Source organism: Thunnus maccoyii, chromosome 16 (genome assembly GCF_910596095.1).
Source record: "Thunnus maccoyii chromosome 16, fThuMac1.1, whole genome shotgun sequence".
Classification (NCBI taxonomy): domain Eukaryota; kingdom Metazoa; phylum Chordata; class Actinopteri; order Scombriformes; family Scombridae; genus Thunnus; species Thunnus maccoyii.
This window is the reverse complement of record NC_056548.1, coordinates 3,989,174-4,013,690: the sequence shown is the minus strand read 5'-3', so window position 1 is coordinate 4,013,690 and position 24,517 is coordinate 3,989,174. Positions and strand designations below refer to the sequence as shown.

General features: G+C 39.1%; 1 long non-coding RNA gene across 1 annotated transcript; it reads left to right on the top strand.

Annotated features, from left to right (window-relative positions):
* The first annotated feature begins 14,321 nt into the window (after window positions 1-14,321).
* Window positions 14,322-16,934, top strand: LOC121913931. The gene is made up of 2 exons (XR_006100403.1): window positions 14,322-14,747; window positions 15,935-16,934. It is a non-coding gene; the product is annotated as an uncharacterized LOC121913931 (long non-coding RNA).
* Window positions 16,935-24,517: the final 7,583 nt, after the last annotated feature.

Here is a 24,517-nt window from a genome sequence, read left to right as displayed (position 1 = left end):
AGGAAAGGGTTAGACACACCTATATACACAGGTGATTTGGATTAACGAGGCACAGGTGTTTGAATTAGTGAGAGAGAGCCAGGCGTGGTCTCGTTCCTGAACTTTAGTTACAATAACTTCATAAAACATGTTTCAATGTTCATTTGGGCTCCTGACTGTTGTTTTGAGACTTTAAAAATTGTGAACTTGTCCTTTGATATACAGAACGTATTCTTACTATTATTGAGCTGCACTTGTTTTCCAATAAAGAGTACATTATTGGTGTTCACAGATTATATATTTTGATAGTTAAATCAACTTAAAGAGCCATGCTGGATGGTAGCCAGTTGGTAGTGTACCAACCCCCTCACAGCTTCAACTGTTGCTCCAGTGTCCTTTTGTCTTTCCAACTGACTTTCTATACTGTCACCTTCTGTTGTTGTTTTCAGCTATGTTAATGCTTAGATAATGCATCTAGAGGCCACACAGAATTGGCAGACGCATTTAGATCCATAGACCCGACTGTTTTACCATCTACACTGGACGATAACGGTGTTTCACTCAGAGCTGCTTGAACTACTAGTTTAACTTAGCGAGTCTTCAGCAGAGGTAGTTGATGTGAATGAGTGAGTGTTAGGGAGGGTTTGCCCCAAACACTGTAACACTGTTCAACACTAGAAACCAGTTTACTAAAAGTAGTAGTAGGGGGGACATGGTGTACCAGGCAACACCATAGAGTTTTCACAGATTATGGGGGAAAACAGAGATACCAACTTTTCTGTAGAAAAAGGAAAATCCTTTTAATTGCATGAACACTATCAACTATAGGATGATCTGAACAGTCACTTAGTGGATTTAGTGTTAAGGTACTACTTTAAGTGGGTTAATCTATTATTTTAGATATTTACTATCCACCAAAAAATGCAACCCAGTCGCCAGAAGAAAACGTTGGCATTGAACGTTTCTGCAAACCTCAGAAACCTTGAATATATATGTTTCAACATGTGTTCAATACGTATCATATCAACATTTCTACAAACGTAGCCTTTTAACATTTCTGCCCGTTGAATAATGATGTTTTATGGTGTGACGACGCTGTGGTTAAGGTCTGGTTAGGTTTAGGCACAATGACCACTTGGTTAGGGTTACGGAAAGATCATGGTTTGAGTTAAAATAAAAATAAAATAAAAACGCTCGATGTCTTGCTAAAAACACCCGGTTTTGTCGGTTGAAACAGGAAGCGGGCATTGGTTTCGAGGTGGTCTCGAACCGTGCTCTCTGCTGACTTCCAAGAAACTTACTAACCAACCGCCGACCCCTCCTCCTCCTCCTACTAATAGGAAAAGATCAGCTCATATAAATCGCATGTGAACTACGTCACTTTAGAAATGTTAATATGCTACGTATTACACCTGTTGAAACGTAGATATTCAACGTTTCTGTGGTTTGCAGAAACGTAAACTGCAAACGTTTTATTCTGGCGACCAGGCTGAAAAATGACAACCTATTAACAGATATCAGCAGCCACTATTATTAGCCTGTTCATAAAGTTTAGTGTTACTAAATACTAGATTTATGCACAATCCATATCGCTATTGTCTCAAGTCTTTCTTTAAAATTGTTCATATTTTATATTTCTATTCTTCTATTTCTAATATCAGTGAGCGGTATTGGCCTTGATTGTCTGAGGTGACCTAAATATCTTTTACTATCTGTTTATTTGGAAGTTATCATGGTTTAAGGAGATGAGTTTCAATGTAATATCAGTCACTGGTGGTGTTATGTAGAAGGGTAAAACCATCCAGAGGAATACTGAGACTCTTTTGTTCCAGAGGAAAATAGACTTAGACAATTACCTTGGTCCGCCATGTTTTATCTAGTGTGTTTTTTTTTTTTTTCTCCTGTTCTCCCTGCAGTCATGAATATTCAGAAAGAAGATATTTACGGCTGCTAATGAATATTCTGCACAAAGTCTGCTCCACAAATTAGGCGAGTGGAGGGAATTGGATAGCCACTAGGTGCTTCTCTCAAGGCAACAACAGCGAGAAAAATCAACTAACTCTTGCTTTTGAAAGACTAATTTGATGTCATTTTTTTTCAGTTTTTACGCCTACAGTCCCAGATAATATACAGAGGAATGTGCTGCAGAGAGAAACTGCATCATTTTACAATAAAACACCTGGTGGATGCTTGTAAGATGAGGTCAGATTCAAATCATCCTTGTCGGTCAATGACTGAGAAGTTGCCAAACTGATTTTATGTTGGTGATAAAGCTTCTTGGTAAAGTATTGATAACAGAGCAAAGAGAGGATACAATAATCCATAAGCAGTTCGATTCAGCCCCGCAAGCATTTTCATCAACTTGTAGATGTGGACGTTTTCTCAAGGACATTCTGATCTGCAGTAGACGCCTTCTCGCTGCTCTCCGGAGCAAATTAATCCCTCCACGCCAACCAAAAAAGTTAAATCTATTTATAGCGGTTCATTAAAGCTACTCTATGTCTCTATGTCGAGTCTCACACCGACATTCAGATTGGAGTAATTGGGGGGGTTGGGCGTGTGAGGTCATATTCGGCTCGCTATTCAATTTGAATGTTTGCATTTTGAACGAGCAACTCCTGCATCGCTAATGAGGATTTGTAGTGTTAATCAAAAGGTGCTGCCGTGGGTGCCAATCACCATGATTACAGAGAGGAAACTGGATGCTGGGAGGCCGGAACATGGAGCTTTGTGAGGGTGTGTGTGTAAAAGAAGAAGAGATGATAGAAATGAAGAGAAGGTGTGTAACAACAGTTCCTTAATGTCTCTCTACTAGTGCCAACAAGATGAATTATATATTCACTGTCTGGGATGATTTTTTTGTAAAGATTATACTCTTTGTGTTTTTGTTCTTTTGGGTTCCTGTTTAATTCCAGTTCTTCTTTTATGGTTATTGAGCCTGTCGTAGTCTGGCTCTGTGTCCCCTCTGTTACCATTCTCCTCTGTTCCACCAGAGTTCTTCATCCTTTTCTCCCTGTTATCTTAAGACTGGACTGTGTTGGAGAAAGCTGATTTGAGTTGTTCCTCTAAAAGACCATCTGAGGGGGACGTACGACAAACCCTAAACTCACACTCAGGGATGAGCGGTATCACGACGGTGGTTATCAACTTTCTTTGTTAACTCAGGCTTTGTGCTTCAGGCTCTGTGCACAAAACGGACATAATATGGGCCGATCGCGTGCCGCCTACCTCAGTCAGGAGGAACAGGTCGTTATAAAGGGAGAGCTATGAAGAATATAAATACATTATCGCAGCAAAAGGCAACACTGTTGCTGCAAATAAGGCGAGAGAGGAATGCTGGCAGAAAATTTGCAGATCGTGTAAATTCGTAAGTTAATATATTTATTTTGCCACTCAATACCTCCCACATTCAGAGCTCTTAAAACTTGATGCAGCAGATTTAAATATTACACTCAAGAGGTGCATTTAGGTCTGACTCTGTCCCGTAATGAAGGATAAGTGGAAATCACTTTAGTTTTTGGCCTTGACAGCAAATCAACACTTTTTACAGCTGGTTTAAGCCGAAACTCGGAGCATAACCTGCTCCGGACCAGGTTGAGTTTGCAGCATGAGTTACCATGGTGATGTAGGTTAAAAACAGAGCCACCTTCATGACATTGAAAACCCTGACTGTAGGCTCAACATTAGTCACTAACCCACTAATCTCGCTTCGTAGTACACCCCTCAAGCATGATATTGACTTGCTTGTTTTTATTTTGGTCTTTACTCAGTCTTGGTTATTAAGAGGTTTGTGTTTTCTGTTTGCTCTGTGTTCCTGCACTCCTCCGTGGCCTCTTTTTCCCTCCACACCTGCCCTGCATCAATCTCATCAGCCCTGCCCTGCTCTCAATGTTTTTCCCCCAGCTCGCTCTTCCCTTCACACCTGCCTTATATCAGTATAATCAGCCCTACCCTGCTCCCTGTGTCCCCCAGCCCATCGGCTCCCTGTCTGTTCTCCTGTTTCATCACCTCACTCCCCCTCTCCGGAGCTTCTCCGCCCATCTCCCCACCTGCACCTCATCTCCTCGTTAGTTCAGTTTGTTTTTAAGTCCTGGGGCCTGTATGACGAAGCAGGATTTGGGGTTATCGAGGTAGTTTAACTCTGGGTTTTCAGGGTTATGATGACTTTGGTTCACTTAACTTCCAACCACTAACCAATCAGATCACTGGAAATAAAGAGTCATCATTCCTACAGGATCCCGACATGGACAAAAAGCCCTGAGTTACAATAAAGTGACAAGTAAAAAAAAAAGAGCAACATATATATTTATAGGTCAGTGGAAACATTTTATTGTTCCAGACTTTCTATTTCCACTCTGGTTTTAAAACAGAGCTTCTAACAAGCGGAGAGATGGTTTACAACACATAATGATGATTTTAGCTGCATTTTAATTGTGCAAAGTTTTTTTTTTTTCCCCCCGGAGTGACAGCTGACAGAGCAGCTCAGAATAACATGAGACGACCGTGTGATGATAACTGGAAATAAAAATGAAAGCTTGTCTTTTATTAGAAAAATAATCCACACGCTGTTAATTGGCTCCCATGATTATAAATGCAACATTTGGGTCAGATCGACCTCATCAGTCATTAACTACTTTTCCAGTCTTTTGCTTCGGCAGCAGAAACAGTCTGGCGTTGTTTCAACAAACATGACTCAGGTAAAAAGGCAACACACAAACCAAATGAAGTTAAGTTTTCTACTGACTGTGAGTGTTTAATGACGTGCGGGTGTGTATTTATGAGGGGAAGGCAAGTTTATTTATGCAGGACATTTCAGCTACAAGGCGATTCAAGGTGCTTTACATTAAAAGCATCGAGATGAAGTGCAAAAAAACCCGCAAAGGACACTTAAATACCAAGCAAAAACAGTCTTTAAAGAGCTAAAAAAAAACTCCTTCCTCTAAGCAAAAGCTCTCTCTCTCTCTCCTCGTCTTCCTGTAGTCTCTCTGCAGCATCTCCTCCTCCTGTCGGGCTCATGTCGGTATCGTGGTGATTGGAGGGGAGCGGCGGCTCCGCAGGCATCTGCTCGTTTTGTTAGGAACCGTGTGCAAGTAAACACTTTTTGCTCACGACCATCTGTCCAAGCTCAGATCTGCATGAGAGTTGGCAGACTTGGCTGGAAGAGATAGATAGATAGAAAGATAGAGAGGGAGGGAGTAGACAGATAGAGACAGAGAGGAGGGGGGAAGGAAAAAGGAAAGAAGAGTGATGAATGGAGAATAGAGACATGGACAAAGGGCGGGATGGAGAACAGTGATTTCTGAGCTTCTAGATGTTAAAAATACAGGACATTTAGTGATCAAATGTTCTTTAAATATGACTTTTGTTTATTGTTTGATCCAAAATGTGGATTGCAGACATACAAAACCTTTTTAAAAAGGAAGATTTTTCCTGCCAAAGCACCAAATAACCAAAAATATATCTACTGTTCAACAGTACCAGTGACTCAAGAATAAATTAGTCATGTGGTGAGTTTCTCAGTTTCAACAATGATGCTATAAATGAGCAACCAGCACACACAGCACTTTGGTTGCAAAAGCTAAGAAACACATGGCAAATTTAAAAAAAAAACTGAATTATTATTTTTTGTTCTTACTTATTTATTTCTGACTTTCACGACTCGTCTGCACTGCTTTTGCAAAACAAGCTCCTATTTCACAGAACAGAGCCGAACAAAGACATTTAGAGTAAAGCTAAAAAAGTAAATAAAATAATAGATTATTTTCCAGTTGAGCATAGAAATTTATCAGCATTTCACCAAACATTTCTGTTGGATGTTGAATTTAAAAGTGAAGGAGAATCCAAAGTGAAAATTCAGAATTAGAAGAAAGGCAATTTGCCAAAACTTCAAGCTTCAGTCTGCGTGTTTAAGTCGGACTCCATCTGCTTGTCTTTATGTTCGGTGTTATCTGTCTGCCTGTCAGACCGTCTGTCTGTTTATCAAACCCTGAGATATGCAGAAACGAAAGGGAGGGAAATAAAAACATGTTGATGAGGTTCACACCCATCCACAGCTTTCCATCCAAACACTGCGATGGCTTTTAGATATAATCACTGAATCAAATCTAAAAATCTGCTTTCCATTTCTGTCAGCCTGTCGTGATCCAGGCCGTGTTGACTTTGATATAATTAGCTTCTTCATTTTTTTAACCGACTGGAAAATAATCATCATTAATATTTGTGTTTTGTTAACGAGCATAATGAGAGATTAGTGTCAATACCAGCTCGTTCACTGCTCTGTAAATACTGACCTGACTGGTTTCTAAAGCTGCAACTAGGGATTATTTTCATTATCAATCAATCTGTCTGTTATTTTCTCAAATAAACAATTAACCTTTAATCTCTAAAACTTTCAAATAACTGTTTCCAAGGTGACGTCTTCAGGGGTCTTATTTTTTGGGACCAACAGTCCAAAACCCAAATATTCAGTTTACTATCATGTAAAGTCAAGAAGAAGCATTTCTGACATTCTGGCTTGAAAAGTAACAGTTGCAGATTAATTTTCGATTAAATCTGCTGATCATTGCAGTTCTACTGGTCCGTATACTCCTGTATGGACAGATCTGACTGTCAGTTATGTCACCAGCTGGATCTGTATTAGAGAGTAGAGAGATGATGTTGAAAACTCCTGAACAAAGCTAATAAATGATTGATTTACGTTTGTCAAACTAGTATTTCCAAGGTCAATAATGAACTTGAACATCTTATTTTTTAAGGCATCTGATCTTGTAAAGTAGTTATGTATTTTATTCAGTCAGAAACACTTCTCATCAATGACTTGACTGATTTACAGCAACTGGTTACACTCAGATTGGGTGGAAACGCTTCTGCTCTTTTTAAAAAGGATCTTTCAAAGAATCTGAACATTAACGAGGACTCTGCTAGAACGAGCTGAAACAATTAGTCGATTAATCATTTAGTTTACCAACAGCTGCAGCTTCTCAAATCTTTATAATTTATGATATAATAGTAAACTGAATATCTTTGGTTGGACAACCTTGGGCTGTGGAAAATTTTAATGACCATTTGTCAATATTCACTGTCAACTTGTAGACAAAATCATTAATTAATTAATTAATTAATTGAGAAAATGTTTGGCAGATTCCTCGATAATAAAAATAATTGTCAGTTGCAGCCCAAGAACTATTCTCCCGAACACATGAACACCATTCAAAGATGTATAATACATTAAATCTAGCCAATTAATTGCCAATTTCTATCATCAATCATCAGTTTGAGTGAAAAGCTTCTCAGATTTGAGGATTTGTTGATTTTCTCTGTTTTATATCGTTGAGTTTTTTGGACTGTTGGTCGAGCAAAACAAAACAGTTTGAGGACTTTTAGGCAAAGAAAAATGTGGTAAATTTATTAGAAATGTGAGTTTTTGTATAAACGTTTTCACACTCAAAACACACAAACCTGTCGGTGTTGAGATTAAAAGCAGCAGCCTTCCAGTCCCTGCTCCGTCTCTACAGGTGCTACACTGCATGTTACCGACCCTGACCGCCAAACCTGGCAGTTTATTTACACGTTATGATCCGAGTAGAGGACGTTCTCTCTCAGCAGGTCATCCTGTCAACTTCTTCACCTCAATAACCTCATTCTTTTCTATCCGTCTCTACTAAAATCACTCCATCACCCTGCCTGTGCACCTGTTTGCCTCTTTATCCTTTGAGCTGCTCATATGTGATGTGAATGATGCTGGTTCTATCTGGCCTGACCTTATTCTGTCTCTCCATCCTTCAGTCAGTCTGTCACATTTTCTGTCTGTCTGCCTGTCAGAATCACTTGTTTTTTTCTTCTTTCCCTACATACGGTGAATACGGAGGAACTTGGGGCTCGAACATGTCGACGATTTCAGGGGACGACAAACGCAGAACACGAGCAAAAGTAGTAGAGTACACACACTCATATCAGTATTAGTATTATAGACAAAGCCTCTATCACTGGCATTGCAGCAATATGCTGGGAGCAAAAGTTAGAGCCAATCAGTAGGTCATTGTGTACAGTTTAGGCTGATAATTTAATGGTGGTAGCCTGATCATTAAACTGAGGGCTTCTTGTACTCATAATAGTGACAGTATTTTAGGTGTAGAAGAAAATCACTATATTGAAATTTAGACAATTAGTATAATTACTGTTACCAAACAATATTGTCCTCTTTGTGCCCGAATACAAATATGTTATTCAGCAAAGCACAAATAGTGGGGTTTTTACGACTATTTGTTTTATACAAATATTTTATACAAATATTTTAAAAATTATTTTTTTTCAGGGAAAAAAAAACAAGTCAAATACCAGCGTGCAGGTCGGTTACATCTCCATCTCAGTCTCTGTCTTCTGCTCCGCTGGTACGTCTGTCAGCAGGTCTCAGTGAGGGGAGTCACATCCACCTGCTACATGACGCACATTTCCTAATTTGGACATCACTCCTGGAGTTGGGGGTGTTCCCCAGAGATAAAGCTGAGCTACTGACACAGGCTTCATGAACGCTTATCGTAACTTTAATTTTCTAAAATTAAAAGCCTAATAAAAACAAAAACAGGATTTTTAAGCCTCTTTTCACCTTTATTCAAATACAAATATTCTGCTGCCTCAACAAATACAAATACAAATACCGGGCTCTCTACACATCCCTAGTGCACAGATTCTCTGTGTATGTTGATGACAGTCAGCCAATCTTTCAGTCTAACACTGAAACAACTCGACAGCTAATACAGTTATAATTGTTCTGTACACTCAAGCCAACAAAAAAGGCCACTAGAAGACAAGGCTTCTACAGAGGAGTCTATCATAAACTTGCTCACTAATCATGTAAGTTTTGGTTCATAATCTCTCTCATTCATCCTGCCAACCCGGGCCAATATGCCTTGACGCAGAATGAGAGCCACATGACAGGGAGTGATGAGGAAAATGCAGCAAACCACATCAAGGTCAAGTTATTTATCCCCCAAATAGCTTATAATAGCCCACAAAGTTATTAATTAATATTCAGCTTTTTTGCTGTATCATATGTTTCCCTCACAGCCCGGTGCAGGTCCGCAGATGAGGAAAAACAAGTGTCTGAACGTTTGTCCAAATGATTAAACAAAGTTTTGCTAAATATGGCCACAGTCCATGCACCACAACATAATAATACTAACAACAACGGTATTATTATTATGATTAGTGTTAATTAATAGTATTGTTGTAGTAGTAATAATTACTGAAGGGAACAGGCAGCTGTTTGCAGGCCTGATACTCTGTCTGATTCTCTCATTAATTACAACAGAATGGATTTAGCTGGTTAAATAATATTCTCTGTGTGCACAGCTGCTGAAGCTGGCCAGAGTGGAGGGAAGATGAGGAGCAGAGAGACAGAAAACACACTGGAGTCTCAAAGGTCCATATAATTTGTTTCAATCAATAAACAAAAGAAATTTGAGTGCCAATACAAGAATAGCATTAAGTCTTCCAACCTGCTTTCTCCTTGTAATGTAACAAAGGGCAAAGAAGAGTGAAGTAGTAACTAAACAGACACCTAAGTTTGCTCAGAAAATGATGTTTTTAGATCAGTTCAGACATGATCTGGATCAGTAACTTTAATATCATTCACAATGTTGTCACCACAGCTGTTCATCACAGCTCAATCTAACAAACAGCAAATACAAGAAACAAACATCAGTGGAACAAAAGGTACAAAAACAAGATTTGATGTCTTTTCTCTTTGTGTGCATCCACATATGAGTTCATGTTGTTATTGGATACTTTAAAAACCTAAAATGGATAGGGACAGATATTGAACTAAAGAGAAAATTACATTTTTTGAGTTCGATGAAAACATGAGGATACAGTCGACTTAGAGCGACAAGCGAACTGAGAGAACAGAGAGTGAGCAAACCTAATAAACAGATATTATTTTCCTATTTGGAGGCTGGATGATTCCCTCCAAGCTGCCCACATATTTGATGTTTATGTTAGTTTGGAGAGCCGGGATGCAGGCCTCCTCCTTCTCCTCTTCCACCTCCTCCTCCTCCTCCCCCACCAGCAGCCTTCTGAGGCGAGGAGAAAGGATCAACCTGGATTTCTGACATGTCTGTTGTGTTGCCATAGATAGAACATGCCAGGGGCTCTGCTGGATAGATAGCTAACAATTTATCTCCCTGCAGACGGGACCCCCAGACTGGTAAACCCAACGCCCACATCTCCTGCTCCCCTCGCTCCCCTCCCACGCTGTCTATCTGTCTGTCTGTCTGGACGAAGGGGAAGCTTCAGTGTTTCTGCCCCGGGGGGTTGAAAATACACACTGACAAGACGTGTAGTCGAATAACAGAAACAGCAGAAACATGTCTGCTTTTTGTTTTTAACAAGGGGTGAAAATTAGCTTCAAGCCAGGATGTCTGTAAACATCCACCGTGCCAAGTGTGTCTTGTGTTTTGAACCAGTAGCTCCAGTACAGGAGAGTTCACACACAGACAACACAGGCGGCCATGCCTTGAAGGAGCAGCTCAACAACCCCAAAATGTTTCCCAACAAACACTTTGGCTACGTTCAGACGACGGGAACTTCATGCTCTACACACTCTCCTTTTGTTCTGCACATTTATATCAATGAAAGTAGATTAAATCTCAGTGTAACACAATATAATTCTTTACCACCACAGACCACAAACTCCAGAATGACCATAAATGAACACATCTCTTAAACAGTTTCAACAAAAACTGAACGTTTTGTCCTTCATGAAGGTGGGGTTTACTGCAGGGATGTTGTATTAGACTGCGTTATTTTCCCCTCGGTGTACCTAATAAACTGGCAACTGAGTGTAAAAATGCTAGAAGTGTGGCTGATGATTGTCTCTCAGTCCAGAGTGAACAATCTTAACAACTATCAGATGATTTCCATTAAACTTGGAACAGATATTTATGGTTCATGTGGGACAAACCCTAATTTATTCAACATTTTTAGTAGCATACCTCCAAAATGAATGGCTGAATTCCTGTCAGCCAGCAGCTGTGGTCTTGTCTGAGATAAATAAACAAACAAACAAACATTGGCATGCCTGGATATGTGGTTAGACAGAAATCCAATTTTAACATATGATCCCTGGCCTTATGCTTCATCCTTGTAATACAATAAAATAACAAAATGAATCCTGCCTTAGTTCTACAACAACTCTTGAAATGCTGAAAACAAAAGTTCAACACTTGTCAAACTGTTTACATGTTTAAGTTTGAGACAGATCATCATGTACAAAACATTTCATTTTTCACAAATATGATTTGGAATATCACATGCTGATTTTAGCATGCTAAAACATGCTAAATGTTAGCATTTTGCCATGTACAAATTATCATTAGGATACATGAAATGTGTTTTTGCCTTAGCTGTACTTGGATATAAATGCTAAAACATGCTAAATGTTAGCATTTCACCATGTACTTAGCTGTACTTGGATAAAAATGCTAACATTTAGCATGCTAAAACATGCTAAATGTTAGCATTTCACCATGTACTTAGCTGTACTTGGATAAAAATGCTAACATTTAGCATGCTAAAACATGCTAAATGTTAGCATTTCACCATGTACTTAGCTGTACTTGGATATAAATGCTAACCTAGCACTTTAACATGCTAATGTTAACATTTTAGCACATTTGTTATTGTTTTTTGAAAGCCTGTATAATTGGCCTGATGTTATCCTTTGTGACTATACTATAAGCATCTTTTTGTGAAATCAGGCTGAAATTTGTGATAATACTCAGAAAAGCTTCCAACACCTCTTTAAATATGAATTTTAGAGTGCTACAAAGTCATAGTTTAAACTCAACAATACCTCCCAAATTGTTTTCTGAGTAGGTTTGAATTACTGTCGGGCTGGAGCGGGAAGGTCCATTGAAGGTCTGACAGATTAACTGATTTTTTCCCCTCAAAGGAAACTTCCGCTCGAAATATGCTGCTAAAGATCTATTTGTTTTTTAGCAGCACATTTCCTAGCACAGTTAAGTTTCAGGCATCTAGCAGAGTGACAATAAACAAAATTAAAATTCCTCAAGCATAAAAACAATCTTTGTGCAGTGGAGAGGCCGGATGCAACTTCATCTAAAACATTTAAAAACAGCCTGAGTTGATTTTTTTAGTGCCTCTTCCAAGTTTTCTCATCTGTAACTGGTCACTTATTTAAATTCAGAAGGGATGGGGGGATGAAGGGGGGGGATGGATGCTTTTCCATCACTTTCATTTTCCTCTCTTGCAATCAATAGTTAACAAGGGCTTATGCTTTAAAATCTGTGCTAACAAGGGCAGTGCCATTCCAGCAGTTTTAGGATTTAGTTTGGCCTGGAGGTATAGAGGCCGGCTAATAACTAAAAACACAAAGCTCACTTCTCCTGCCAACATGCCCTTGAGCTTTATTTTTCCCCTTCATTGCTCATTTGCTCAGGCCAGGTAGAGCTGAGTAGGAACATCTGTAAGTAAATCCATAAATATTAGTAGTCCATATTCTTTCCCCACTCCTGCAGTCTACTTAACATACTGAAAGTCTCAGCAGAATGTGTTTACGTAACCCTTCAATCGTTTCTATTCTGTTTTACTGCTTATTTGACATTCTGTTTGTGTGCTGCTATTCTAGTTTCTTTCCCCCTACTGAATCCTGTTATTCTGCTGCTGATGCAACAACTCTTTCCTCTACAGGGATCAGCTAAGTTTAATCTCTAATTTAATAACCAGAACATTTCTGGTGAAATCCCTGGCACCAATAAGAGGGCTTTTTAGCTCCTGAGTGGACGCTAACTGGAACTACATCTGGAATTAGATGGAAACCTCAAACTGACTCTGAACTCTAACCCCTCTGAACATATAAAAGCAATGCTGCAAGCTCCTGCAATACTTTCCTTAGAGGTGATAAATCAGGACTAAATCCTAAAAATATCAGCAGAGTCTGCAGCTAATTCACAGTGAACAATTACTGCATCCGTGAACGTTTGAACATTTTTATATATATATATATATATATATTTTCTGGCTCTCTACTTAAAGGGGACATATAATGTATATAAATATGGTAATACATGGTCAAAGTTCCAAAACTTGAGGTGAATATATGTAAAAATGCTCCCTGTAAGACAAATTTCTTTGTCTTGAGTCTTTTTTACTTTACCATGAGTGTCCATAAACTGCCGTTAGCTTTATTGCTGATGTTGTTCACGTTGTCCACTCGTATATTTCAGACCCAATTTGGGCTCGAACGTGTACGAATGTATCTAAGAAGTTGACATTTCGAGTAAAGAACAAGAAAAAGAAGTGAAATCCATCTACTGTAGTTTGTTTATGTAGCTGAACCAATCAGAACAGAGTGGGCTCATCAGGAGGCGGGCCTTAAAGAGACAGGAGCTAAAACAACCTGTTTCAGACAGAGGCTGAACTGAGGGGCTGCATAAAGGGCCAGTATAAGATAAATAAGGAGTTTTTAACTGTAAATCATGCAAAGATATTCCAGTCGAGCCCCAGAACATAAATATAGAGCTGCAAATGTGCATAATATGTCCCCATTAAGCACATAGGATCTCAAGTGAAACAATAACTACGATGGTAATGTGCTGACTGTCAATGTCCTGCTGCACTGTTCAAAAATTGGGGGACTTTTGTACAAAAAGGGCTACACAGTTCATCTAATGTGGATGTAAAGACCCATAAATTAAAGCTGAAAGTCGGCACTTTAACCTCAATCATTGATAATGTCACATCTAATGTGCTGGAGCACAGTGCCAAAACAACAGATAATATGTCATAATACCGAGCAGAGCGCACTGTAATTATCTGCTACAACCATTATTGACCCCAGAGAGGAGATGCACTGTGCACGGGAAGCACTGTAATTAGTTCTGGGTACCTCGGTACATTTTTTAGTATCAACCAAAATGTGTCCATGGTATCAAAAATAGAAGCAAAAGCTGGAATTAAATGGTCAGATTTGAATTTTACTGCCATACTGATGCTGCAGTGATGCCTCAGACCTCCTATGAGGGACAAACATGCCTGCTGTCCTCAACTACAAGCTGATATTTCAAAGCTTTGCTGACCAAGAACTCAGGGAGTAAACATACAATCTTTCATAATGGATATAAAAAAGCAGCTTAACTGTTGCTTGTATTTGACCGATAGGGATGACAGTATTTCTACACTGACGCTGCCAACAGTAACAATATTCAATACTCGTAGATTCAATCATTTTCATGCCAAAACAATAATATATCCCTATTAATTTATCTGTCTAGTGGAAAACACAGCACTGACAACATTATAATGACTTGGCAAAAGACATAATTAAACATATGATCAGAGAGAGCAATGCACAAAGAAGATAAATTCTCATCACATCATGTTTTAGTAACAGTTTCTTTTATCAGGGAACATACAGTTGGCTGAAATTCAGTGTTTGCCACCAGCAAACCAACATTATGGTCTTTTTTATTGTTCACTTTGGAGAGATCGAGTTATCAGTTATCAGAGTGTGAAAAGTCACTAAATCCAACGGAAAAGTTGCCAAGTTGGCAGCGGTGGAGGAGCACTTAGGGGAGACACTGAATATGAAAAGACATATTTCCACCTGATGTGTGTGACCACTTAAATACTCTTTTCATAATTTCATATCTTCTTAAGATGTGGAGCAGTAGGCGGACTATTTGTTCAGTATCTGGACCGGCAGTGGACTCCTGCCAGACCAGAAGGATGAGACCTTTTAGGAGGACCAGGTGCTCAAAGTTAAATAAGGCCACACACACACCAGCATAATTTACAGCATCACCTGTTGAATTACAACCCAAATAGTGTTCTGTTGGATCTATTAAACATCACACAGCCAAAGGCAACACACTCTGCAGGCTGGATGAGGCTCACTGAGAGCCGAGAACCATAATGACCACAGTATAGATCGTAAACTGTCAGGACTGAGGTTTTGTTATTATAAGTGTGAATGAATGGCAGGATCAGCTCAAGGCTTCCAGTATTTTTTTTGTCTGAAGGACTGAAAATGTTTGAGTGAATGGAATATAAAACAATTTGCTTTCAAAAACAAAACAAAAAAACCCTGAGTGGTGAAAAGGCTGCTCCTTTTTAGCATATACACATTGTTTCTAAACAAAAAAAATATGCTTTTGATATGATGACAATCTCTCTGATCCAGAGCAGAACATGTAGCGCTTCAAATCCCATAACTGCAAAGAATCTTTAAAAAAAAACAACTACAAGGCTTACAACAAGTGGGACGGAAAGGAGAGAATCTTTAAAGACTATAAAATATGGCTAAAAATAATAGAGAAGCAGAGTGAAAAAGTTGTGCAAGAGACAGTTAAACACAACCACGCAGCTGTAAAGTCTCTTAAAAGAAACCCGCACGAGTTCATTTCATAATTTATTTTAATTTACATCTTCGTTTCTGCAAAAGAAAACATAGCGAGATCTATATTTAACAGCTCCGAGCAACACAGCGGAGAAATATTTCTAAATATTTATAAATCCTTCGACACCATTTGTGCTGTATTTCAGAACATGTTTCGGCTGAAATACGTTATTGGATGTTGGATTTTTAATTGTTCTAAAATAGAGATGTCGGTGAGTAAAGACTCAACTTTGTAGGATTCTTTAATTTACATTTTTCACAACCAAAATGTCTCGAGTCAGCACATCTTTAAGATTTAAAACAAAAAGAAACATCCGCTGAGCTGTTATGTATCATTTCTGATGCTTCCAGACTTTAACAGAACTGAATGAAAATCAGAGAGAAGTGTAGCTGCAGGATTTTAGTGAAATAAACTCTAGACATGAATATTTATCATAAAAGTAATATAAATGTCCCCAGATAGTGTGGATACTATATTTAACTGAGCTCAGAATGTAAATTAATCTGTTATTTTTCTGTTCTGTTCTGCTTTTTCTGCAGAGATGAAGTTTCATCCCATAGCGAGACATGATGGAGCAACATTTTCTCCCCAAGTAGCAGCACGACTGTGTCGTTAGCTGGCGGCTAACGGCTGCTTGTACTGTGAATTAACACAAACATGCACGATCACTTCATCTTGTAAAATACACCAAAAAACACACACCTGAATACTAGAAATACAACGTGATTGATTTTAAACACAAATGAAAGTCTCTCTAACTATCTAAACGTCACTGCTGAGCGTCTGTGCAGGGTCGCAGCTGTGCTTCGTTAAGGCACATCACGGATGACCTTTCACCTGCTGCAGGTCATCATGTGACATAACCTGAATGACAGCAACCAGGTCATTTTATTTATAGCTAAAGTATTATTAATTGTTAAATGTTACTCTTGAAAAACAAACATTCAATACGTCATTTTGGACGTCAAGGTCAAGGGACAGTTGCTCGGACACCTTCAGCCCCCCCCCCCCCCCTCCTCCACCTGCATGTGCCTAGATGAGAAAAAAGGAGGGAAGGTGAAAGGGAGGCGAGGGGGGGGAAATGAAGCCTCAGGAGAGGGGAGGGCAGGTGATCAGACCGGCTTCCCACAGTTCTGCAGGATCGTGAGAAAGGCGGCGAGGATTGAGCCCAGCCGTCCAGAGCGTGGGCTAATTGATTTAAGCTGTTTCTACGGAAGGATTTACCTTGCTGGTAATTAGGAGGTGATTTCTGACAGTGCAGCGGCTCACCGGCCCGAGAGCCCCTGCGGTCGGATTTACACCGCAGGATCAAATCCAAAAATCTCACTCTTGGTGTTTTTTTTGTTTGTTTTTTTTAAGCCATGCGGTCAAAATTTGTAAATCTTGTGACAAAAAGGTTTTTGATTGTTCTTACACAGTAGGAGATTAAACGCTAAAATCTCAAGCTGACAATCTGTGAACTGACTGGCTTTGAAGTCAAAATGATGATATATAATACACTGCAACAAATACAGTTATTACAGAGAGCTTAAAGTTATTGATTGACAAACAGAAACCAGATATTCTATGTGTTAAAGATAAATGCTGCAGATGTAGATCTGATGATATGCTGGAGTTTGTACCTTCGAGTTGCACTAAGATGCAAGAATTCTGTTCTGTTGCTCCACATGAAACTGCAGAGAAAATTCCTGATACCTATTTCAATTTGTTCAAGATGAAAGTTCAACTAGATTCTGTGTCATTGCAGGATTTGGCCAAATTTGTTAATGAATAAGATGAAACAACTTTCATGTTGAGCAGGATGTTGGTAGTTCAACACTGGGAATCTGACCAAATACCTTCTCTGATTATCTCCGCTATCTCGACTGCGGCTTATGAAAAGTTATCATTTAAGCTTCGCCACATAACTGATCATTCAAGTGTTTACTGCATACCGAAGCAGCTTAATTATAGAGCTGCAACAATCAGTCAATTAATCACCAACTATTTTGATAATCGAATAATTGTTGTTTTGAGTCATTTTTTAAGAGAGAAATGCAGAAATTTTCTGGTCCGAGCTTCTTAAATGTGAATATTTTCAAGTTTCTTTAGTCTTTTATGACAGAAAACTGAATATCTTTGGGCTGAGGACGTCAACTTCTGACATTTTATAGTTGGAACAAGTAATTGATTAATCGATAATGAAAACAATCATTAGTTGCAGCCCTATTAATTACAGTGGAAGCTGAATGCTATAACAGTGGGACTTTCAATGTATTTATATTTAACAACATATATATATCAGTGTTTCCCTTCGGTTGACTGCTTTGGGGTGGCGGTGGCCTCGGGTGCACTGAGCAAAACTCTTCTTGTTTTATTCTTCTCCTTTTTCCAAGACCTCTAGATGTGCGTTCATGCATAGACATTATCATTGTTTTGTATTTCATATGCAGGTACTGTTGATTTCTCTCCACAGACACAGTAAATCTAGATGTGTATATATTCATATTTGCAGATTACTATGGATGTACTGGTGCGTGCATGTATGTATTGGACAGATTGTGGATAAACCTGCAGATGTTGGGAGGATACACGTGTCTATTTGCATTATTTCAAGGGGGTTGCAGAAAAATGATGTAAAACACTTCCACAACATACAATGCATCTACCTGTGAATATGCATAAACATGCAAAATAAAGAAAGAAAGAAAACAAATATTGATGTTCTCCATAATAATAAATCATGAGGTTTGACATTATCAAGCAGCAGTCATTAAAGTCTAACTTTAGCCCGTGCCCCAGTACTTTGGCACCGCCGTCTAAATATGGAAACCCACATGGAGTCAGATTTTTCCATTTGTTTGGACAACATTTCAAAGATCCAAACTGTGTCACAGATGCAAAAAAAAAAAAAAAAAAAGGCAAATTTGAGCCGGCAGAGTAAATTCAACCTTCTCAAGCAGCGCCTGGTTTCCCTGAAGCGTCACGGTGCCAAGTTTGACTTTGCTCTATTTTAAGCCGGTCGACTGAGGTAACCTCCTGGGTGAGAGAGAGAGAAGCGAGGAAACCTGCTCTACTGTGACACAGACTCTCCTCCCACCCACCCACCTACCCACCCAAAAAAAAAAATGTGTTTCTGCTAGTCACAGGGGTTTGAAACATGTATCATAACTTCAGCTAATGATTTGTAAAAATATTCAGAAAATGCATCGCTCTACTTGAAGAGATGTCCCACTAAAATACTTAAAGTGGAGCAAAAGAACTCAACTCATTAGCGGCAGCATCGTTCTTCAAGGTTAACCATGACTTAATTCCAGCTCTCAAAGACGGCGCTAATGACTGTTTTCATTTGATTTAATGACACTAAACACCAGCAGGTTGGAAGATGTTGATTATGTTGCTTTAATGATTAGTCAATTAATTGCCAACTATTTTGATTTTATTTAAAAAAAAAAGTCCTAAGTAACTTTGAATTGTGAACTGTTGGTCGGTACCAAAGAAGACCTTTGGCTTTAAACAGTGATTGACATTTTTCACCTTTTTAATAGCATTTTATAGACAAAAACAACTAATCAATTAATTGAGAAAATAATCAACAGATTAATGGATAATGAGCTTGGACGCTGCGAAGATGAAGAAACAAACTGAGCTTGAAAGTATATTATTGACCTTGGAAAGAGCAAGTTGACATTTTGACAAATGGACATTTTCCTGAGCTTTAAGCTGCATCTCATGGCCTTCATCAACAGATGGAGTTTGCTCTGTTGAAGCTTAGGAAAATTTGTGGTAAGTAAGTGAACCGAACTCTTCTTCAGGTTTCAATGTTTGTTTTGTGTGTTGCAAAAATGTGTCTAAATGTGCTAAACAGCCACCAAAACAAAGAGATTCATACTCAGATTAGTCTCAGTAGCATCTTACTACTTAATCATTTCCTTGAAGTGTGTGAATCATGTTAAATAATCTTGATTTCTTTGCTTCTTTACACTTGAATCCAGAAATTCACAAAAAAAAAAGCCTTTAAGACTGAAAGCAAAGTGAGAGAGTAGTATTTTGTAGTAAAAGATGATCGTCCAGATGGCAGCTCAGAGGATGGAAGAGCTGCTCGGAAGCCAAATTGCCGGTTACAATGCTCCGTAAATAAAACAGCGCTCGGTGCCAAATGAGCGCGTCGGCCCGCGTGGACGTGTGGGAGACTAATGGCTTAGAATTAGCTGTAGCATGTGGGCCGTCTGTCAGCGCTATCGGCTGGTAAATGGCACTTTGGGACATCTGGGTCAAGCCTGCCTCCTCTGCACACAACCACCCGCCTGGTGCTGAGGAATTATGGGTACTCTTGTTTGTGTGTGTGTTGGCTTCCTTTCAGTTCATTTTTCAGGTTAATTTTATTGGGAAATTTCACTTGTGGAGGAAGCGAGGAAAGAAAAAAAGGTGTGAAGCTCTTCAGGTTGATGAAAGATGCAAAAATAAAACATCCTGTTTTCTAAAACTGATTAAATTAACACGTCTCACATTAAGATTAAAATTAAATCTTCACCTACTGGAAAAATACACTCTGTTAAACAAGCATTTCACTCCCAAACCTCATCTGAAATCAGTTTTTCATTAAAATGAGAGAGAAAACATCTGCTTAAAGCTATAATATGTAACTATTCTGCATTCAAATGTCTATCCCAAATGTTTCCAACAAATTTCAAACCCAGAGAAATCCATAATTTTAATCAAGGTAACAGTCTGTTTCATTTGGTCAATGGTGTCATACCTGCCTACCAAAGAGTAAACTTGCACAAGATGCATGCGTTAGCATTGTGGTTGTCCACCAGAAACTGTCATAAATGGACTTTTATTCAGTTTTAAGCCACATTTTTATGATAAACTTCTTAGATTGTCGTATTTAACTATATATTTTAACCAGATGAAGGATTTTAATCATCGGACATCTGGATCTTAAGTTATTAGAGAAACAATCGAGCTCAGCTAGCAGCAGCTCAGCTAGCAGCAGCTCAGCTAGCAGCAGCTCAGCTAGCAGCAGCTCAGCTAGCAGCAGCTCAGCTAGCAGCAGCTCAGCTAGCAGCAGCTCAGCTAGCAGCAGCTCAGCTAGCAGCAGCTCAGCTAGCAGCAGCTCAGCTAGCAGCAGCTCAGCTAGCAGCCTCTCCCAGATGTCCTGTGTTTATTTTTTTATTTTAACCCAAACCATGATCTTTCCCTAACCCTAACCAAGTGGTCTTTGAGCCTAAACCTAACCAGACCTTAACCACAGCGTCGTCCCACCATAAAACATCATTATTCAACGGGTAGAAATGTTAGCATGCTACGTTTGTAGAAATGTTGATATAATACATATTACACGTGTTGAAATGTTCAATGCCAACATTTTCTTCTGGCGACTGGGTTGTGATTTAGGACTGTGGTATTAATGAGGGTGGTTACTGCACTTTCTCCACTCAGATTTATCCTACCAGTGCAGAGATCGAACCAGCAACCCTTCTCCAATTTCCTACAATTTACTTTTTGTATGAAAATACTGGATGTCTGGAACAGTGGACAAAATACACCCACATCTTCTAAAACACAGTTTACAGCTGCAATTAATTATTTTCATTATGTACTGATTATTTTATCAGTTAATTGTTTTGTCTACAAAATGTCAGAAAAATAGCAGAAAAATGTCTGTTTTCTAATTTCACGGTGACGTCTGGTGACATTTTATCTGATCAAAAGTTCAAACTACAAAGTAAATCTTCAAATCCTCACATCTGAGCAAAGGTTTGGCATTTACTTAAAACATAACAATTATTTGATGATCAGAATGGTTGATGATTAATTTTCCGTGGATCGATTGATCGTCTAATCGTCGCAGCGCGGTTTGCAAACCTTTTCTTGTGTACTTGTCATGGTTCTGTCCCAGTCTGACTCTGTGTCCCTCCACCTGTCCACCAGATGCACTTGAACTGGACTGAGTGGCAGAAGACCTTTTGTACAGGAAATTAAAGTTTGCTTTCACACTAGTTGTTTTAAGGAAATGTGACTGAGGACTGTTGCTCGCTACACGCTGACCCTCGAAGAAAATAAGTGCAAAATTGAGCTGAAACTCGGAGCGACTGTTGTCTTTCAGTCTTATTTTTGTTGTTACAGGCGGCTTTAATATGCAGGACACTCGGCTTGACAGATTTATTGGTTCATGTTTATGCCGACAGCAGTGTTTCCTGTCTTTAAGGTAAAGGTTGGCAATGCAATGCTGCAGTTTATTTGCTAAGTGTGATGTGTGTATTGAAGTTATATATTCATGTGTATGCTGGGTTTTTAGTTTTCAGCTCCCGTGTTCCCAGCCTGCTCTTCCGCCTCCCTCCACACCTGCCCTTGATCAGTCTCGTTAGCCCCGCCCCGCTCTCTGCATCTTCCTCAGCCAATCAGCTCCCAGCCTGCACCTTGTGTCTCACCACCTGTTCCTCGTTGTTTCATTAGTTCAGTTTGTATTTAAGTCCTGGTTTTAAATTCAGTCTGGTTGGATCGTTTGGTCAGTTTTGTTCTGTCCTGCATTATCATGAATAAAGAGATATTCTTCAGTTTCTGCTGCTCCTGCGTCCTGCATTTCCTGCTATACACCCCTGACAGAACTCAAATATACATTACTTTATTGATCCAGTTCATCAAATCTGCCGGATAGATATTGGATGGACGGATTGATTCATTTATTTACTTATTTATTTATTTATTTATTTATTTGAAGTGACCAGAAGTGACCAATCTACATCAAATACTTAAACTATCGCTGCTACCTATTACTTCCTGAAAGTGCTTCAAAATAAATGCATTCTAACATAAAGTCAGTGACTTTTACTGTGAAACTTGAAATGTTGACACTGCCATTTGAAGTTTGCTAACACTATCTCAAACTGAATCACTGTAGTTTTTTGTTTTTTTTAATCTGTCTTATAGCTTCTTTTTTTATTTCCAAACGTAACACTTTTTAATTGTTTTTATGTCTTTTTATTTGTGTTGCTTTTATATTCTGTTTTAATGCCTTTTGTGCTCTATGTAAAGCACTTTGAATTACCTTGTTGTTGAAATGTGCTTTACAAATAAACTTGCTTTTCCTTTTAAAAGTATAATTTTAGGTTAGAATTCTTTTGCAGTTTATTGACCCTGTTAGACTTGATATCTTCCTCTCTAAAAACAGCTTTACACAACTTCTCCTTGTAATATTTACATCCTTTCCACCATCCAGTTGTATCCTTACAATTCAATTTAGACAAGTACAAGAACACACAGCCTATAAATGCACTTATTTAATGCATTTTTCAATTCAGTTTAAGTCACTCGGGACATGTTGGTGCAGGACACAGAAGAATCTATTTCTGATGCTCACGGCGTCTAACTTCTTCCTCTCCAGCATGTTTTATATTCAAGTCTGCTCCAGTGGACACGACTCAGATTATAGCAGCAGCAGCAGCAGCAGAAGGGACCCTGAGTCTGTTGTTACCTCTCGTTCTGTCAGTCTTTAATACTTTTTTTAATCTAAAATACAAAAAACCTTGTCTTCAAATGAACGCCCTTTGTTCCTTTACAGAAAACGACCTTTAGCTTTGTCCAATAAAACGCCGCATTGAGTCCTGTGAGCTTTCAAAGCTTCCTCTGTCCTCACTGGAGATAAAAGAAAATAAGCACTGCTTACATCCAAATGACCTTTGACCTCATCTTGCAACTTCAAACAATCTTAACTGTATCAGCGACAGTAGAACTGTCAGCTCTCTTTTCTCTCCCATCTGTACTGCATCTGCACAAAAAGATGACTAGACAGCTTATTCTAGCTCAAACAAATTGACTGACGACCTTTGACCTTTGCCCAGAATATTTCAGCAGCAAACTATGACAGTTATTCCCCCCTCCCCGTTTCATGTCTCCTCTTCTGTAATACAGAATCTAGGAGAAAGAAAACAGGAACCGAACTACACTGTCCTTTCACAGAAATTGACTATGATCACCTTTGACCTCTCCTCTAGCTGGCTGTGACGCTAAGCAGAGCATGACAGGGTGATTTGACAAGGAGGAGCTGCTGAAGTGACAGCTCTATCAAGTCAAGACTAACGACTTGCAGCAGGAGGACTTGAGGTGCGTGTCTGTTTTTTAAGACGATCGCACAGGAAGAAGCGACTCATTTAGCCGTTCGCAGCTACCAAAAGCCCTCTGCCTCGCCGCCCGCCCGCCTGCCTGCCCGCCCGCCCGCTGAAACATGAAATATTCATCTCATGCATATTTGGAGGGAAAGCTTTAAGAGACTCTGTTGCAGATCCTTCTTTATTACAGCAGGAAAACAAAGCTCATTCAGCCTCCTCCGGTCGCAGATAAAACCGCAGACGTAATTCAGCGTTTGTCTCCTGCTGATTTTTCACCAAACACGGTGTTATGAGCTCAGGTTGTATCTTTCTGTGTAAATCGCGACGCCTCGCCCTCGTGTATCGTCTCTCCATGAATACCTTGATGGAGTTGGATATCCACTCGCTGCCTCCTCTGCTACAGGTGACAAAATACCAGTATCTTCCCCTTCTTTTTATTTATAACATCTCAGTGCTCCTACAGTCAGCGGTTCGCAGCAGATGGCGACTTCAGAGCGACGTTTCTGACATATTCATTGTTCACCTGGCCTGTGTGTGTGTGTGTGTGTGTGTGTGTGTGTGTGTGTGTGTGCACAGCTTTAAATGACAAACTTAAGCAAAGAATATTATTGAGTCAAATTATTTCACTGCACCAGCAAATGAAGTTTGAGCTTCCCATGTTCATCCCTTTATATTATACTATATCATACTGTATATTCTATCATTCCTGTCCTGTGCTACTTGTGAATTATTTTATATTTTAATAATAATCTAGGCCGTGTTTAAATATCTTAAATCTAATTATTCTAATTATAAATCCTCTGATCCATTTCAAAGTGATTTTATAAATTGATAGAGTTCATTTACGGCGAGAGTAGTTTCACATAATAATCTTGATTCCAAGGTCTAACAGTGCTTCCAAGCTTATTCCAGAGCTTTCATCTGCATCTCATGGTCTTCATCAGTGGATGGAGCTTGCACCTGTTGTCAGAGATGGCTCAGTTGTCATCATGTGACCTGAGTACAAAACTGTGAGGAAAAATAAAAGTT